At 38.4% G+C, this 20,653-nt stretch overlaps 1 long non-coding RNA gene across 1 annotated transcript in view; it reads right to left on the bottom strand.

Moving 5' to 3' along the window:
- The window catches only part of LOC141047017 (uncharacterized), a 150,701-nt gene extending 130,444 nt beyond the window's left edge, over positions 1 to 20,257 (bottom strand). The window contains exon 1 of the long non-coding RNA XR_012219730.1: positions 20,184 to 20,257. This is a non-coding gene — a long non-coding RNA (uncharacterized lncRNA). The remainder of the gene's footprint in view (positions 1 to 20,183) is intronic.
- Positions 20,258 to 20,653: the final 396 nt, after the last annotated feature.

Here is a 20,653-nt window from a genome sequence, read left to right as displayed (position 1 = left end):
CGTTCTTCCTGATTGGCTGAAAAAGGGCGCTAAAGCATCTTTTGAAACGCAACTTTGGCGCAAAAGTCGCCGACCTCGTGGCCGACCTCACCCTAGGGTCGGGTTTCGTTTCATGAAACCCGACTTTGGCGAGAGTTGGCGACTTTTGAATTTTTTCGATCCGTTTCGCTCAACTATAGTGCTCACCACACATCTAGACAAGTTCCTTAGGGGAGAAATCAATATAAGAAAGTTCTTACAATATCATATGGTTCTAAACAGAACATCAAATCAACAATGTGAATCCAGACAATCACCACCGTCCAGAGCACAAAACATGAACCATGAAAGCAATTGGTTACGTTTAAAATAATTTTTATTAATTAATATTAAAAGCGAATGAACCAATTTAACAGCAAAAAGTCATATCAGGTGCCTCTAAATTTAAAGGAAACAGAACCACCATGCAATGTATACATATAAAGATGAATAGACCATCCAATATAGATTACATAGAAAAAAACCTTTTTGTACTATAGTTGAGAAAGGTAATTAAATTAAGAATTTATCTTCATATTGGATATCTTTCAAAGGCCTATGTATAGATGAAATCACAAATCAATGTGCGAAGTACATATAAATTGTCTTTTTGTGCTAACAATTATCACTCAAGAACATCTACTATAAAAGAAATATATGCACAAAATCCCTAAATATAAAGTTTTACCTGTTAGGAAGGAAAAAGTAGGCAGAGAATACAAGGTCACTATAGAGATATCTAATAAGCCAAATATAAGAGCTATTACATTAAATCCCCTAATAACAATTGTAAAAGAGAATAAACACAAATTATCCGCATCAAAATAAATGTAAATGGAAAGTGGATACAGTGACTCTCTATGGGGAACAGAATATAAGCGCTATTGCACAGAGTGTATATAATGGATCTCTATGGGAAACAAAGTGTGAGCGCTATTGCACAGAGTGTACAGTATACAATGAATCTCTATGAGGAATAGAGTGTAAGCGCTATTGCACAGAGTGTATAAAATAAATCTCTATAAAAAACAGAATATAAACCCTATTGCACAGAGTGTATACAATGGATCTCTTTGGGGAACAGCGTGTGAGCGCTATTGCACAGAGTGTATACAGCGAATCTCTATGAGGAATAGAGTATAAGCGCTATTGCACAGAGTGTATACAATGGATCTCTATGGGGAACAGAGTATAAGCGCTATTGCACAGAGTGTATACAATGGATCTCTATGAGGAACAGAGTGTGAGCGCTATTGCACAGAGTGTATATAATGGATCTCTATGGGGAGCAGAGTGTGAGCGCTATTGCACAGAGTGTATATAATGGATCTCTATGGGGAACAGAGTGTGAGCGCTATTGCACATAGTGTTTACAATGGATCTCTATAGGGAACAGAGTATAAGCGCTATTGCACAGAGTGTATACAATGGATCTCTATGAGGAACAGAGTGTGAGCGCTATTGCACAGAATGTATACAATGGATCTCTATGGGGAACAGAGTGTGAGCGCTATTGCACAGAGTGTATATAACGGATCTCTATGAGGAACAGAGTATAAGCGCTATTGCACAGATGGTGTAAAATAAATCTCTATAAACAGCAGAGTATAAGCGCTATTACACAGAGTGTATGCAGTGTATCTCTATGGGGAACAGATTATAAGCGCTATTGCAGAGTGTATACAATGGATCTCTATGGGGAACAAAGTGTGAGCGCTATTGCACAGAGTGTATACAATGGATCTCTATGGGGAACAGAGTATAAGCGCTATTGCACAGAGTGTATACAATGGATCTCTATGGGGAACAGAGTATAAGCACTATTGCACAGAGTGTATACAATGGATCTCTATGGGGAACAGAGTGTAAGCACTACTGCACAAAGTGTATAAAATAAGTCTCTATAAACAACAAAGTATAAGTGTTATTGCACAAAGTGTATACAATGAATCTCTATGAGGAACAGAGGATAAGAGCTATTGCACAGAGTGTATACAATGGATCTCTATGAGGAACAGAGTATAAGCGCTATTGCACAAAGTGTATGCAATGATTCTCTATGAGGAACAGAGTGTAAGCACTACTGCACAAAGTGTATAAAATAAGTCTCTATAAACAACAAAGTATAAGCGCTATTACACAGAGTGTATACAATGGATCTCTATGGGGAACAAAGTGTGAGCGCTATTGCACAGAGTGTAAACAATGGATCCCTATGGGGAACAGAGTATAAGCGCTATTGCACAGAGTGTTTAAAATAAATCTCAATAAAAACAGAGTATAAGCGCTATTACACAGAGTGTATATAATGGATCTCTATGGGGAACAGAGTGTGAGTGCTATTGCACAGAGTGTATACAATGGATCTCTATGGTGAACAGAGTATAAGCGCTATTGCACAAAGTGTATACAATGAATCTCTATGAGGAACAGAGTGTAAGCGCTATTGCACAGAGTGTATATAATGGATCTCTATAAACAACAGAGCATAAGCGCTATTGCACAGAGTGTATACAATGGATCTCTATGGGGAACAGAGTATAAGCGCTATTGCACATAGTGTATACAATGGATCTCTATGGGGAACAGAGTGTAAGCGCTATTGCACAGAGTGTATAAAATAAATCTCTATAAACAATAGAGTATAAGCACTATTACACAGAGTGTATACAATGGATCTCTATGGGGAACAGAGTGTGAGTGCTATTGCACAGAGTGCATACAATGGATTTCGATGAGGAACAAAGTATAAGCGCTATTGCACAGTGTATACAATGAATCTCTATGGGGAACAGAGTATAAGCGCTATTGCACAGAGTGTATAAAATGGATCTCTATGGGGAACAGAGTGTAAGCGCTAGTGCACAGAGTGTATAAAATAAATCTCTATAAATAACAGAGTATAAGTGCTATTGCACAGAGTGTATACAATGGATCTCTATGGGGAACAGAGTATAAGCGCTATTGCACAGAGTGCATAAAATAAATCTCTATAAACAACAAAGTATAAGCGCTATTACACAGAGTGTATATAATGGATCTCTATGGGGAACATAGTGTGAGTGCTATTGCAGAGAGTGTATACAATGGATCTCTATGGGGAACAGAGTGTGAGCGCTATTGCACAGAGTGTATATAATGGATCTCTATGAGGAACAGAGTGTGAGCGCTATTGCACAGAGTGTATATAATGGATCTCTATGGGGAACAGAGTGTGAGCGCTATTGCACAGAGTGTATATAATGGATCTCTCTATGAGGAACAGAGTATAAGCGCTATTGCACAGAGTGTATAAAATAAATCTCTATAAACAGCAGAGTATAAGCGCTATTACACAGAGTGTATACAATGGATCTCTATGGGGAACAGAGTATAAGCGCTATTGCAGAGTGTATACAATGGATCTCTATTTGGAACAAAGTGTGAGCGCTATTGGACAGAGTGTATACAATAGATCTCTATGGGGAACAGAGTATAAGCGCTATTGCACAGAGTGTATAAAATAAATCTCTATAAACAGCAGAGTATAAGCGCTATTACACAGAGTGTATACAATGAATCTCTATGAGGAACAGAGTGTAAGCACTACTGCACAGAGTGTATACAATGGATCTCTATGAGGAACAGAGTGTAAGCGCTATTGCACAGAGTGTAAACAATGGATCTCTATGAGGAACAGAGTATAAGCGCTATTGCACAGAGTGTAAACAATGGATCTCTATGGGGAACAGAGTATAAGCGCTATTGCACAGAGTGTATACAATGAATCTCTATGAGGAATAGATTGTAAGCGCTATTGCACAGAGTGTATAAAATAAATCTCAATAAAAACAGAGTATAAGCGCTATTACACAGAGTGTATATAATGGATCTCTATAGGGAACAGAGTGTGAGTGCTATTGCACAGAGTGTATACAATGGATCTCGATGAGGAACAGAGTATAAGCGCTATTGCACAGATGGTATAAAATAAATCTCTATAAACAGCAGAGTATAAGCGCTATTACACAGAGTGTATACAGTGTATCTCTATGGGGAACAGAGTATAAGCGCTATTGCAGAGTGTATACAATGGATCTCTATTCGGAACAGAGTATAAGAGCTATTGCACAGAGTGTATACAATGGATCTCTATGGGGAACAGAGTGTGAGCGCTATTGCACAGAGTGTATACAATGGATCTCTATTCGGAACAGAGTATAAGCGCTATTGCACAGAGTGTATACAATGGATCTCTACGAGGAACAAAATATAAGCGCTATTGTACAAAGTGTATAAAATAAGTCTCTATAAAAAACAGAATATAAGCGCTATTGCACAGAGTGTATATAGTGGATCTCTATGGGGAACAGAGTGTGAGCGCTATTACACAGAGTGTATGCAATCAATCTCTGTGAGGAACAGAGTGCAAGCGCTATTGCTCAGAGTGTATACAATGGATCTCGATGAGGAACAGAGTGTAAGCGCTATTGCACAGAGTGTATAAAATAAATCTCTATAAACAACAGAGTATAAGCGCTATTACACAGAGTGTATATAATGGATCTCTATGGGGAACAAAGTGTGAGCGCTATTGCACAGAGTGTATACAATGGATCTCTATGGGGAACAGAGTATAAGCGCTATTGCACAGAGTGCATAAAATAAATCTCTATAAACAACAAAGTATAAGCGCTATTACACAGAGTGTATATAATGGATCTCTATGGGGAACAAAGTGTGAGCGCTATTGCACAGAGTGTATACAATGGATCTCTATGGGGAACAGAGTGTGAGCGCTATTGCACAGAGTGTATATAATGGATCTCTATGAGGAACAGAGTATAAGCTCTATTGCACAGAATGTATAAAATAAATCTCTATAAACAGCAGAGTATAAGCGCTATTACACAGAGTGTATACAATGGATCTCTATGGGGAACAGAGTATAAGCGCTATTGCAGAGTGTATGCAATGGATCTCTGTGGGGAACAAAGAGTTAGCGCTATTGCACAGAGTGTATACAATGGATCTCTATGGGGAACAGAGTATAAGCGCTATTGCACAGAGTGTGTACAATGGATCTCTATGGGGAACAGAGTATAAGCGCTATTGCACAGAGTGTATAAAATAAATCTCTATTAACAGCAGAGTATAAGCGCTATTACACAGAGTGTATACAATGAATCTCTATGAGGAACAGAGTGTAAGCACTACTGCACAGAGTGTATACAATGGATCTCTATGAGGAACAGAGTATAAGCGCTATTGCACAGAGTGTATAAAATAAATCTCTATAAACAACAAAGTATAAGCGCTATTACACAGAGTGTATACAATGGATCTCTATGGGGAACAAAGTGTGAGCGCTATTGCACAGAGTGTAAACAATGGATCTCTATGAGGAACAGAGTATAAGCGCTATTGCACAGAGTGTAAACAATGGATCTCTATGGGGAACAGAGTATAAGCACTATTGCACAGATTGTATACAATGAATCTCTATGAGGAATAGATTGTAAGCGCTATTGCACAGAGTGTATAAAATAAATCTCAATAAAAACAGAGTATAAGCGCTATTACACAGAGTGTATATAATGGATCTCTATGGGGAACAGAGTGTGAGTGCTATTGCACAGAGTGTATACAATGGATCTCTATGGGGAACAAAGTGTGAGCGCTATTGCACAGAGTGTATACAATGGATCTCTATGGGGAACAGAGTATAAGCGCTATTGCACAGAGTGCATAAAATAAATCTCTATAAACAACAAAGTATAAGCGCTATTACACAGAGTGTATATAATGGATCTCTATGGGGAACAAAGTGTGAGCGCTATTGCACAGAGTGTATACAATGGATCTCTATGGGGAACAGAGTATAAGCGCTATTGCACAGAGTGTGTACAATGGATCTCTATGGGGAACAGAGTATAAGCGCTATTGCACAGAGTGTATAAAATAAATCTCTATTAACAGCAGAGTATAAGCGCTATTACACAGAGTGTATACAATGAATCTCTATGAGGAACAGAGTGTAAGCACTACTGCACAGAGTGTATACAATGGATCTCTATGAGGAACAGAGTATAAGCGCTATTGCACAGAGTGTATAAAATAAATCTCTATAAACAACAAAGTATAAGCGCTATTACACAGAGTGTATACAATGGATCTCTATGGGGAACAAAGTGTGAGCGCTATTGCACAGAGTGTAAACAATGGATCTCTATGAGGAACAGAGTATAAGCGCTATTGCACAGAGTGTAAACAATGGATCTCTATGGGGAACAGAGTATAAGCACTATTGCACAGATTGTATACAATGAATCTCTATGAGGAATAGATTGTAAGCGCTATTGCACAGAGTGTATAAAATAAATCTCAATAAAAACAGAGTATAAGCGCTATTACACAGAGTGTATATAATGGATCTCTATGGGGAACAGAGTGTGAGTGCTATTGCACAGAGTGTATACAATGGATCTCTATGGGGAACAAAGTGTGAGCGCTATTGCACAGAGTGTATACAATGGATCTCTATGGGGAACAGAGTATAAGCGCTATTGCACAGAGTGCATAAAATAAATCTCTATAAACAACAAAGTATAAGCGCTATTACACAGAGTGTATATAATGGATCTCTATGGGGAACAAAGTGTGAGCGCTATTGCACAGAGTGTATACAATGGATCTCTATGGGGAACAGAGTGTGAGCGCTATTGCACAGAGTGTATATAATGGATCTCTATGAGGAACAGAGTATAAGCTCTATTGCACAGAATGTATAAAATAAATCTCTATAAACAGCAGAGTATAAGCGCTATTACACAGAGTGTATACAATGGATCTCTATGGGGAACAGAGTATAAGCGCTATTGCAGAGTGTATGCAATGGATCTCTGTGGGGAACAAAGAGTGAGCGCTATTGCACAGAGTGTATACAATGGATCTCTATGGGGAACAGAGTATAAGCGCTATTGGACAGAGTGTGTACAATGGATCTCTATGGGGAACAGAGTATAAGCGCTATTGCACAGAGTGTATAAAATAAATCTCTATTAACAGCAGAGTATAAGCGCTATTACACAGAGTGTATACAATGAATCTCTATGAGGAACTGAGTGTAAGCACTACTGCACAGAGTGTATACAATGGATCTCTATGAGGAACAGAGTATAAGCGCTATTGCACAGAGTGTATAAAATAAATCTCTATAAACAACAAAGTATAAGCGCTATTACACAGAGTGTATACAATGGATCTCTATGGGGAACAAAGTGTGAGCGCTATTGCACAGAGTGTAAACAATGGATCTCTATGAGGAACAGAGTATAAGCGCTATTGCACAGAGTGTAAACAATGGATCTCTATGGGGAACAGAGTATAAGCACTATTGCACAGATTGTATACAATGAATCTCTATGAGGAATAGATTGTAAGCGCTATTGCACAGAGTGTATAAAATAAATCTCAATAAAAACAGAGTATAAGCGCTATTACACAGAGTGTATATAATGGATCTCTATGGGGAACAGAGTGTGAGTGCTATTGCACAGAGTGTATACAATGGATCTCGATGAGGAACAGAGTATAAGCGCTATTGCACAGTGTATACAATGAATCTCTATGGGGAACAGAGTACAAGCGCTATTACACAGAGTGTATACAATGGATCTCAATGAGGAACAGAGTATAAGCGCTATTGCACAGAGTGTAAACAATGGATCTCTATGGGGAACAGAGTATAAGCGCTATTGCACAGAGTGTATACAATGAATCTCTATGAGGAAAAGATTGTAAGCGCTATTGCACAGAGTGTATAAAATAAATCTCAATAAAAACAGAGTATAAGCGCTATTACACAGAGTGTATATAATGGATCTCTATGGGGAACAGAGTGTGAGTGCTATTGCACAGAGTGTTTACAATGGATCTCTATGGTGAACATAGTATAAGCGCTATTGCACAAAGTGTATACAATGAATCTCTATGAGGAACAGAGTGTAAGCACTATTGCACAGAGTGTATATAATGGATCTCTATAAACAACAGAGCATAAGCGCTATTGCACAGAGTGTATACAATGGATCTCTATGGGGAACAGAGTATAAGCGCTATTGCACATAGTGTATACAATGGATCTCTATGGTGAACAGAGTGTAAGCGCTATTGCACAGAGTGTATAAAATAAATCTCTATAAACAATAGAGTATAAGCACTATTACACAGAGTGTATACAATGGATCTCTATGGGGAACAGAGTGTGAGTGCTATTGCACAGAGTGTATACAATGGATTTCGATGAGGAACAAAGTATAAGCGCTATTGCACAGTGTATACAATGAATCTCTATGGGGAACAGAGTATAAGCGCTATTGCACAGAGTGTATAAAATGGATCTCTATGGGGAACAGAGTGTAAGCGCTATTGCACAGAGTGTATAAAATAAATCTCTATAAATAACAGAGTATAAGTGCTATTGCACAGAGTGTATACAATGGATCTCTATGGGGAACAGAGTATAAGCGCTATTGCACAGAGTGCATAAAATAAATCTCTATAAACAACAAAGTATAAGCGCTATTACACAGAGTGTATATAATGGATCTCTATGGGGAACATAGTGTGAGTGCTATTGCAGAGAGTTTATACAATGGATCTCTATGGGGAACAGAGTGTGAGCGCTATTGCACAGAGTGTATATAATGGATCTCTATGAGGAACAGAGTGTGAGCGCTATTGCACAGAGTGTATATAATGGATCTCTATGGGGAACAGAGTGTGAGCGCTATTGCACAGAGTGTATATAATGGATCTCTCTATGAGGAACAGAGTATAAGCGCTATTGCACAGAGTGTATAAAATAAATCTCTATAAACAGCAGAGTATAAGCGCTATTACACAGAGTGTATACAATGGATCTCTATGGGGAACAGAGTATAAGCGCTATTGCAGAGTGTATACAATGGATCTCTATTGGGAACAAAGTGTGAGCGCTATTGCACAGAGTGTATACAATAGATCTCTATGGGGAACAGAGTATAAGCGCTATTGCACAGAGTGTATAAAATAAATCTCTATAAACAGCAGAGTATAAGCGCTATTCACAGAGTGTATACAATGGATCTCTATGAGGAACAGAGTGTAAGCGCTATTGCACAGAGTGTATAAAATAAATCTCTATAAACAGCAGAGTATAAGCACTACTGCACAGAGGAACAGTGTAAACAATGGATCTCTATGAGGAACAGAGTATAAGCGCTATTGCACAGAGTGTAAACAATGGATCTCTATGGGGAACAGAGTATAAGCGCTATTGCACAGAGTGTATACAATGAATCTCTATGAGGAATAGATTGTAAGCGCTATTGCACAGAGTGCATAAAATAAATCTCTATAAACAACAAAGTATAAGCGCTATTACACAGAGTGTATATAATGGATCTCTATGGGGAACAAAGTGTGAGCGCTATTGCACAGAGTGTATACAATGGATCTCTATGGGGAACAGAGTGTGAGCGCTATTGCACAGAGTGTATATAATGGATCTCTCTATGAGGAACAGAGTATAAGCGCTATTGCACAGAGTGTATAAAATAAATCTCTATAAACAGCAGAGTATAAGCGCTATTACACAGAGTGTATACAATGGATCTCTATGGGGAACAGAGTATAAGCGCTATTGCAGAGTGTATACAATGGATCTCTATTTGGAACAAAGTGTGAGCGCTATTGGACAGAGTGTATACAATAGATCTCTATGGGGAACAGAGTATAAGCGCTATTGCACAGAGTGTATAAAATAAATCTCTATAAACAGCAGAGTATAAGCGCTATTACACAGAGTGTATACAATGAATCTCTATGAGGAACAGAGTGTAAGCACTACTGCACAGAGTGTATACAATGGATCTCTATGAGGAACAGAGTGTAAGCGCTATTGCACAGAGTGTAAACAATGGATCTCTATGAGGAACAGAGTATAAGCGCTATTGCACAGAGTGTAAACAATGGATCTCTATGGGGAACAGAGTATAAGCGCTATTGCACAGAGTGTATACAATGAATCTCTATGAGGAATAGATTGTAAGCGCTATTGCACAGAGTGTATAAAATAAATCTCAATAAAAACAGAGTATAAGCGCTATTACACAGAGTGTATATAATGGATCTCTATAGGGAACAGAGTGTGAGTGCTATTGCACAGAGTGTATACAATGGATCTCGATGAGGAACAGAGTATAAGCGCTATTGCACAGATGGTATAAAATAAATCTCTATAAACAGCAGAGTATAAGCGCTATTACACAGAGTGTATACAGTGTATCTCTATGGGGAACAGAGTATAAGCGCTATTGCAGAGTGTATACAATGGATCTCTATTCGGAACAGAGTATAAGAGCTATTGCACAGAGTGTATACAATGGATCTCTATGGGGAACAGAGTGTGAGCGCTATTGCACAGAGTGTATACAATGGATCTCTATTCGGAACAGAGTATAAGCGCTATTGCACAGAGTGTATACAATGGATCTCTACGAGGAACAAAATATAAGCGCTATTGTACAAAGTGTATAAAATAAGTCTCTATAAAAAACAGAATATAAGCGCTATTGCACAGAGTGTATATAGTGGATCTCTATGGGGAACAGAGTGTGAGCGCTATTACACAGAGTGTATGCAATCAATCTCTGTGAGGAACAGAGTGCAAGCGCTATTGCTCAGAGTGTATACAATGGATCTCGATGAGGAACAGAGTGTAAGCGCTATTGCACAGAGTGTATAAAATAAATCTCTATAAACAACAGAGTATAAGCGCTATTACACAGAGTGTATATAATGGATCTCTATGGGGAACAAAGTGTGAGCGCTATTGCACAGAGTGTATACAATGGATCTCTATGGGGAACAGAGTATAAGCGCTATTGCACAGAGTGCATAAAATAAATCTCTATAAACAACAAAGTATAAGCGCTATTACACAGAGTGTATATAATGGATCTCTATGGGGAACAAAGTGTGAGCGCTATTGCACAGAGTGTATACAATGGATCTCTATGGGGAACAGAGTGTGAGCGCTATTGCACAGAGTGTATATAATGGATCTCTATGAGGAACAGAGTATAAGCTCTATTGCACAGAATGTATAAAATAAATCTCTATAAACAGCAGAGTATAAGCGCTATTACACAGAGTGTATACAATGGATCTCTATGGGGAACAGAGTATAAGCGCTATTGCAGAGTGTATGCAATGGATCTCTGTGGGGAACAAAGAGTTAGCGCTATTGCACAGAGTGTATACAATGGATCTCTATGGGGAACAGAGTATAAGCGCTATTGCACAGAGTGTGTACAATGGATCTCTATGGGGAACAGAGTATAAGCGCTATTGCACAGAGTGTATAAAATAAATCTCTATTAACAGCAGAGTATAAGCGCTATTACACAGAGTGTATACAATGAATCTCTATGAGGAACAGAGTGTAAGCACTACTGCACAGAGTGTATACAATGGATCTCTATGAGGAACAGAGTATAAGCGCTATTGCACAGAGTGTATAAAATAAATCTCTATAAACAACAAAGTATAAGCGCTATTACACAGAGTGTATACAATGGATCTCTATGGGGAACAAAGTGTGAGCGCTATTGCACAGAGTGTAAACAATGGATCTCTATGAGGAACAGAGTATAAGCGCTATTGCACAGAGTGTAAACAATGGATCTCTATGGGGAACAGAGTATAAGCACTATTGCACAGATTGTATACAATGAATCTCTATGAGGAATAGATTGTAAGCGCTATTGCACAGAGTGTATAAAATAAATCTCAATAAAAACAGAGTATAAGCGCTATTACACAGAGTGTATATAATGGATCTCTATGGGGAACAGAGTGTGAGTGCTATTGCACAGAGTGTATACAATGGATCTCTATGGGGAACAAAGTGTGAGCGCTATTGCACAGAGTGTATACAATGGATCTCTATGGGGAACAGAGTATAAGCGCTATTGCACAGAGTGCATAAAATAAATCTCTATAAACAACAAAGTATAAGCGCTATTACACAGAGTGTATATAATGGATCTCTATGGGGAACAAAGTGTGAGCGCTATTGCACAGAGTGTATACAATGGATCTCTATGGGGAACAGAGTGTGAGCGCTATTGCACAGAGTGTATATAATGGATCTCTATGAGGAACAGAGTATAAGCTCTATTGCACAGAATGTATAAAATAAATCTCTATAAACAGCAGAGTATAAGCGCTATTACACAGAGTGTATACAATGGATCTCTATGGGGAACAGAGTATAAGCGCTATTGCAGAGTGTATGCAATGGATCTCTGTGGGGAACAAAGAGTGAGCGCTATTGCACAGAGTGTATACAATGGATCTCTATGGGGAACAGAGTATAAGCGCTATTGGACAGAGTGTGTACAATGGATCTCTATGGGGAACAGAGTATAAGCGCTATTGCACAGAGTGTATAAAATAAATCTCTATTAACAGCAGAGTATAAGCGCTATTACACAGAGTGTATACAATGAATCTCTATGAGGAACTGAGTGTAAGCACTACTGCACAGAGTGTATACAATGGATCTCTATGAGGAACAGAGTATAAGCGCTATTGCACAGAGTGTATAAAATAAATCTCTATAAACAACAAAGTATAAGCGCTATTACACAGAGTGTATACAATGGATCTCTATGGGGAACAAAGTGTGAGCGCTATTGCACAGAGTGTAAACAATGGATCTCTATGAGGAACAGAGTATAAGCGCTATTGCACAGAGTGTAAACAATGGATCTCTATGGGGAACAGAGTATAAGCACTATTGCACAGATTGTATACAATGAATCTCTATGAGGAATAGATTGTAAGCGCTATTGCACAGAGTGTATAAAATAAATCTCAATAAAAACAGAGTATAAGCGCTATTACACAGAGTGTATATAATGGATCTCTATGGGGAACAGAGTGTGAGTGCTATTGCACAGAGTGTATACAATGGATCTCGATGAGGAACAGAGTATAAGCGCTATTGCACAGTGTATACAATGAATCTCTATGGGGAACAGAGTACAAGCGCTATTACACAGAGTGTATACAATGGATCTCAATGAGGAACAGAGTATAAGCGCTATTGCACAGAGTGTAAACAATGGATCTCTATGGGGAACAGAGTATAAGCGCTATTGCACAGAGTGTATACAATGAATCTCTATGAGGAAAAGATTGTAAGCGCTATTGCACAGAGTGTATAAAATAAATCTCAATAAAAACAGAGTATAAGCGCTATTACACAGAGTGTATATAATGGATCTCTATGGGGAACAGAGTGTGAGTGCTATTGCACAGAGTGTTTACAATGGATCTCTATGGTGAACATAGTATAAGCGCTATTGCACAAAGTGTATACAATGAATCTCTATGAGGAACAGAGTGTAAGCACTATTGCACAGAGTGTATATAATGGATCTCTATAAACAACAGAGCATAAGCGCTATTGCACAGAGTGTATACAATGGATCTCTATGGGGAACAGAGTATAAGCGCTATTGCACATAGTGTATACAATGGATCTCTATGGTGAACAGAGTGTAAGCGCTATTGCACAGAGTGTATAAAATAAATCTCTATAAACAATAGAGTATAAGCACTATTACACAGAGTGTATACAATGGATCTCTATGGGGAACAGAGTGTGAGTGCTATTGCACAGAGTGTATACAATGGATTTCGATGAGGAACAAAGTATAAGCGCTATTGCACAGTGTATACAATGAATCTCTATGGGGAACAGAGTATAAGCGCTATTGCACAGAGTGTATAAAATGGATCTCTATGGGGAACAGAGTGTAAGCGCTATTGCACAGAGTGTATAAAATAAATCTCTATAAATAACAGAGTATAAGTGCTATTGCACAGAGTGTATACAATGGATCTCTATGGGGAACAGAGTATAAGCGCTATTGCACAGAGTGCATAAAATAAATCTCTATAAACAACAAAGTATAAGCGCTATTACACAGAGTGTATATAATGGATCTCTATGGGGAACATAGTGTGAGTGCTATTGCAGAGAGTTTATACAATGGATCTCTATGGGGAACAGAGTGTGAGCGCTATTGCACAGAGTGTATATAATGGATCTCTATGAGGAACAGAGTGTGAGCGCTATTGCACAGAGTGTATATAATGGATCTCTATGGGGAACAGAGTGTGAGCGCTATTGCACAGAGTGTATATAATGGATCTCTCTATGAGGAACAGAGTATAAGCGCTATTGCACAGAGTGTATAAAATAAATCTCTATAAACAGCAGAGTATAAGCGCTATTACACAGAGTGTATACAATGGATCTCTATGGGGAACAGAGTATAAGCGCTATTGCAGAGTGTATACAATGGATCTCTATTGGGAACAAAGTGTGAGCGCTATTGCACAGAGTGTATACAATAGATCTCTATGGGGAACAGAGTATAAGCGCTATTGCACAGAGTGTATAAAATAAATCTCTATAAACAGCAGAGTATAAGCGCTATTCACAGAGTGTATACAATGGATCTCTATGAGGAACAGAGTGTAAGCGCTATTGCACAGAGTGTATAAAATAAATCTCTATAAACAGCAGAGTATAAGCACTACTGCACAGAGGAACAGTGTAAACAATGGATCTCTATGAGGAACAGAGTATAAGCGCTATTGCACAGAGTGTAAACAATGGATCTCTATGGGGAACAGAGTATAAGCGCTATTGCACAGAGTGTATACAATGAATCTCTATGAGGAATAGATTGTAAGCGCTATTGCACAGAGTGCATAAAATAAATCTCTATAAACAACAAAGTATAAGCGCTATTACACAGAGTGTATATAATGGATCTCTATGGGGAACAAAGTGTGAGCGCTATTGCACAGAGTGTATACAATGGATCTCTATGGGGAACAGAGTGTGAGCGCTATTGCACAGAGTGTATATAATGGATCTCTATGAGGAACAGAGTATAAGCTCTATTGCACAGAATGTATAAAATAAATCTCTATAAACAGCAGAGTATAAGCGCTATTACACAGAGTGTATACAATGGATCTCTATGGGGAACAGAGTATAAGCGCTATTGCAGAGTGTATGCAATGGATCTCTGTGGGGAACAAAGAGTGAGCGCTATTGCACAGAGTGTATACAATGGATCTCTATGGGGAACAGAGTATAAGCGCTATTGCACAGAGTGTGTACAATGGATCTCTATGGGGAACAGAGTATAAGCGCTATTGCACAGAGTGTATAAAATAAATCTCTATTAACAGCAGAGTATAAGCGCTATTACACAGAGTGTATACAATGAATCTCTATGAGGAACTGAGTGTAAGCACTACTGCACAGAGTGTATACAATGGATCTCTATGAGGAACAGAGTATAAGCGCTATTGCACAGAGTGTATAAAATAAATCTCTATAAACAACAAAGTATAAGCGCTATTACACAGAGTGTATACAATGGATCTCTATGGGGAACAAAGTGTGAGCGCTATTGCACAGAGTGTAAACAATGGATCTCTATGAGGAACAGAGTATAAGCGCTATTGCACAGAGTGTAAACAATGGATCTCTATGGGGAACAGAGTATAAGCACTATTGCACAGATTGTATACAATGAATCTCTATGAGGAATAGATTGTAAGCGCTATTGCACAGAGTGTATAAAATAAATCTCAATAAAAACAGAGTATAAGCGCTATTACACAGAGTGTATATAATGGATCTCTATGGGGAACAGAGTGTGAGTGCTATTGCACAGAGTGTATACAATGGATCTCGATGAGGAACAGAGTATAAGCGCTATTGCACAGTGTATACAATGAATCTCTATGGGGAACAGAGTACAAGCGCTATTACACAGAGTGTATACAATGGATCTCAATGAGGAACAGAGTATAAGCGCTATTGCACAGAGTGTAAACAATGGATCTCTATGGGGAACAGAGTATAAGCGCTATTGCACAGAGTGTATACAATGAATCTCTATGAGGAAAAGATTGTAAGCGCTATTGCACAGAGTGTATAAAATAAATCTCAATAAAAACAGAGTATAAGCGCTATTACACAGAGTGTATATAATGGATCTCTATGGGGAACAGAGTGTGAGTGCTATTGCACAGAGTGTTTACAATGGATCTCTATGGTGAACATAGTATAAGCGCTATTGCACAAAGTGTATACAATGAATCTCTATGAGGAACAGAGTGTAAGCACTATTGCACAGAGTGTATATAATGGATCTCTATAAACAACAGAGCATAAGCGCTATTGCACAGAGTGTATACAATGGATCTCTATGGGGAACAGAGTATAAGCGCTATTGCACATAGTGTATACAATGGATCTCTATGGTGAACAGAGTGTAAGCGCTATTGCACAGAGTGTATAAAATAAATCTCTATAAACAATAGAGTATAAGCACTATTACACAGAGTGTATACAATGGATCTCTATGGGGAACAGAGTGTGAGTGCTATTGCACAGAGTGTATACAATGGATTTCGATGAGGAACAAAGTATAAGCGCTATTGCACAGTGTATACAATGAATCTCTATGGGGAACAGAGTATAAGCGCTATTGCACAGAGTGTATAAAATGGATCTCTATGGGGAACAGAGTGTAAGCGCTATTGCACAGAGTGTATAAAATAAATCTCTATAAATAACAGAGTATAAGTGCTATTGCACAGAGTGTATACAATGGATCTCTATGGGGAACAGAGTATAAGCGCTATTGCACAGAGTGCATAAAATAAATCTCTATAAACAACAAAGTATAAGCGCTATTACACAGAGTGTATATAATGGATCTCTATGGGGAACATAGTGTGAGTGCTATTGCAGAGAGTTTATACAATGGATCTCTATGGGGAACAGAGTGTGAGCGCTATTGCACAGAGTGTATATAATGGATCTCTATGAGGAACAGAGTGTGAGCGCTATTGCACAGAGTGTATGTAATGGATCTCTATGGGGAACAGAGTGTGAGCGCTATTGCACAGAGTGTATATAATGGATCTCTCTATGAGGAACAGAGTATAAGCGCTATTGCACAGAGTGTATAAAATAAATCTCTATAAACAGCAGAGTATAAGCGCTATTACACAGAGTGTATACAATGGATCTCTATGGGGAACAGAGTATAAGCGCTATTGCAGAGTGTATACAATGGATCTCTATTGGGAACAAAGTGTGAGCGCTATTGCACAGAGTGTATACAATAGATCTCTATGGGGAACAGAGTATAAGCGCTATTGCACAGAGTGTATAAAATAAATCTCTATAAACAGCAGAGTATAAGCGCTATTACACAGAGTGTATACAATGGATCTCTATGAGGAACAGAGTGTAAGCGCTATTGCACAGAGTGTATAAAATAAATCTCTATAAACAGCAGAGTATAAGCACTACTGCACAGAGGAACAGTGTAAACAATGGATCTCTATGAGGAACAGAGTATAAGCGCTATTGCACAGAGTGTAAACAATGGATCTCTATGGGGAACAGAGTATAAGCGCTATTGCACAGAGTGTATACAATGAATCTCTATGAGGAATAGATTGTAAGCGCTATTGCACAGAGTGTATAAAATAAATCTCAATAAAAACAGAGTATAAGCGCTATTACACAGAGTGTATATAATGGATCTCTATAGGGAACAGAGTGTGAGTGCTATTGCACAGAGTGTATACAATGGATCTCGATGAGGAACAGAGTATAAGCGCTATTGCACAGATGGTATAAAATAAATCTCTATAAACAGCAGAGTATAAGCGCTATTACACAGAGTGTATACAGTGTATCTCTATGGGGAACAGAGTATAAGCGCTATTGCAGAGTGTATACAATGGATCTCTATTCGGAACAGAGTATAAGAGCTATTGCAGAGTGTATACAATGGATCTCTATGGGGAACAGAGTGTGAGCGCTATTGCACAGAGTGTATACAATGGATCTCTATTCGGAACAGAGTATAAGCGCTATTGCACAGAGTGTATACAATGGATCTCTATGGGGAACAGAGTATAAGCACTATTGCACAGAGTGTATACAATGGATCTCTATAGGGAACAGAGTGTAAGCGCTATTGCACAGAGTGTATAAAATAAATCTCTATAAACAACAGAGTATAAGCGCTATTACACAGACTGTATACAATGGATCTCTTTGGGGAACAAAGTGTGAGAGCTATTGCACAGAGTGTATACAATGGATCTCTATGGGGAACAGAGTATAAGCGCTATTGCACAGAGTGTATAAAATAAATCTCTATTAACAACAGAGTATAAGCACTATTACACAGAGTGTATATAATGGATCTCTATGGAGAACAAAGTGTGAGCGCTATTGCACAGAGTGTATACAATGGATCTCTATGGGGAAGAGAGTATAAGCGCTATTGCACAGAGTGTATAAAATAAATCTCTATAAACAACAGAGTTTAAGCACTATTACACAGAGTGTATATAATGGATCTCTATGGAGAACAAAGTGTGAGCGCTAATGCACAGAGTGTGTAAAATAAATCTCTATAAATAACAGAGTATAAGTGCTATTGCACAGAGTGTATACAATGGATCTCTATGGGGAACAGAGTATAAGCGCTATTGCACAGAGTGTGTAAAATAAATCTCTATAAATAACAGAGTATAAGTGCAATTGCACAAAGTGTATACAATGGATCTCTATGGGGAAAAGAGTGTGAGAGCTATTGCACAGAGTGTATACAATGGATCTCTATGGGGAACAGAGTATAAGCGCTATTGCACAGAGTGTATAAAATAAATCTCTATAAACAACAGAGTATAAGCGCTATTACACAGAGTGTATATAATGGATCTCTATGGGGAACAAAGTGTGAGCGCTATTGCACAGAGTGTATACAATGGATCTCTATGGGGAAGAGAGTATAAGCGCTATTGCACAGAGTGTATAAAATAAATCTCTATAAACAACAGATTTTAAGCACTATTACACAGAGTGTATATAATGGATCTCTATGGAGAACAAAGTGTGAGCGCTATTGCACAGAGTGTGTAAAATAAATCTCTATAAATAACAGAGTATAAGTGCTATTGCACAGAGTGTATACAATGGATCTCTATGGGGAACAGAGTATAAGCGCTATTGCACAGAGTATATAAAATAAATCTCTATAAAAAGCAGAGTATAAGTGCTTTTGCACAGAGTGTATATAATGGATCTCTATGGGGAACAGAGTATAAGCGCTATTGCACAGAGTGTATACAATGGATCTCTATGGGGAACAGAGGATAAGCGCTATTGTACAGAGTGTGTAAAATAAATCTCTATAAAAAGCAGAGTATAAGCGTTATTGCACAGAGTGTATATAATGGATCTCTATGGGGAACAGAGTGTAAGCGCTATTGCACAGAGTGTATAAAATAAATCTCTATAAACAACAGAGTATAAGCGCTATTGCACAGAGTGTATATCATGGATCTCTATGGGGAACAAAGTGTGAGCGCTATTGCACAGAGTGTATATAATGGATCTCTATGGGGAACAGAGTATAAGTGCTATTGCACAGAGTGTATAAAATAAATCTCTATAAACAACAGAGTATAAGCGCTATTGCACAGAGTGTATATCATGGATCTCTATGGTGAACAGAGTATAAGCGCTATTGCACAAAGTGTATGCAATGGATCTCTATGAGGAACAGAGTATAAGCACTATTACACAGAGTGTATATAATGGATCTCTATGGTGAACAGAGTATAAGCGCTATTGCACAGAGTGTATAAAATAAATCTCTATAAAAAACAGAGTGTAAGCAATAGCACAGAGTGTATACAATGAATCTCTATGAGAAACAAAATATAAGCACTATTGCACAAAGTGTATAAAATAAGTCTCTACAAACAACAGAATATAAGCACTATTGCACAGAGTGTAAATAGTGGATCTCTATGGGAACCAGAGTGTGAGCGCTATTGCACAGAGTGAATACAATGAATCTCTGTGAGGAACAGAGTGTAAGCGCTATTGCACAGAGTGTATACAATAACCTTCTATAGAGAACAGAGTGTAAGTATTAATGCACAACAATAAGTTCAAAAATTTCTCTACTAAACATAAATGAGAGAGATCACCATATTATAATTACCTAGGCCAAAAAATAATAAAGTGCAGAGTGCTGGTGGCATCTTTTCCTCACCCCAACGCACGTTTCGTCATTTCTTCCTCAGGGGGCGTGTATAAGACTAGGGGATCACATGGTATTATATACAGCAGACCGGCCAATCACTGCTTAAATTCGAGCAATGTGTTAATCTAATTAAACAATCAGCTGTGTCAGAGCCGTGTGTCCAGGTATGTATCAGCATGGTCAGTGTATTAACCTAATTATGTGGTCAGCTGTGTCGGGAAGCCTTGTGTCCGGGCATATATCGGCGCGCCAGATGATGTGCGCATGACCAGAAATCAGGCGTCCTCAGCCTCTGGTATAGGGATGCAGAGCCGTCCATTGAGACGGCGATGCATCGCAACATGCCGCGAAACCGGAAGTCATCAGACCCAGGTCACCGCCCACACATTGAGCGCGCTCCCCCAAGACAATTGCTTGGCTGGCAATCT

This window comes from Dendrobates tinctorius, unplaced genomic scaffold (genome assembly GCF_039654945.1).
Source record: "Dendrobates tinctorius isolate UK_male_01 unplaced genomic scaffold, ASM3965494v1 ptg000125l, whole genome shotgun sequence".
Classification (NCBI taxonomy): Eukaryota; Metazoa; Chordata; class Amphibia; order Anura; family Dendrobatidae; genus Dendrobates; species Dendrobates tinctorius.
The sequence above is the reverse complement of the archived record's forward strand: the minus strand, read 5'-3'. Positions and strand labels throughout refer to the sequence as shown.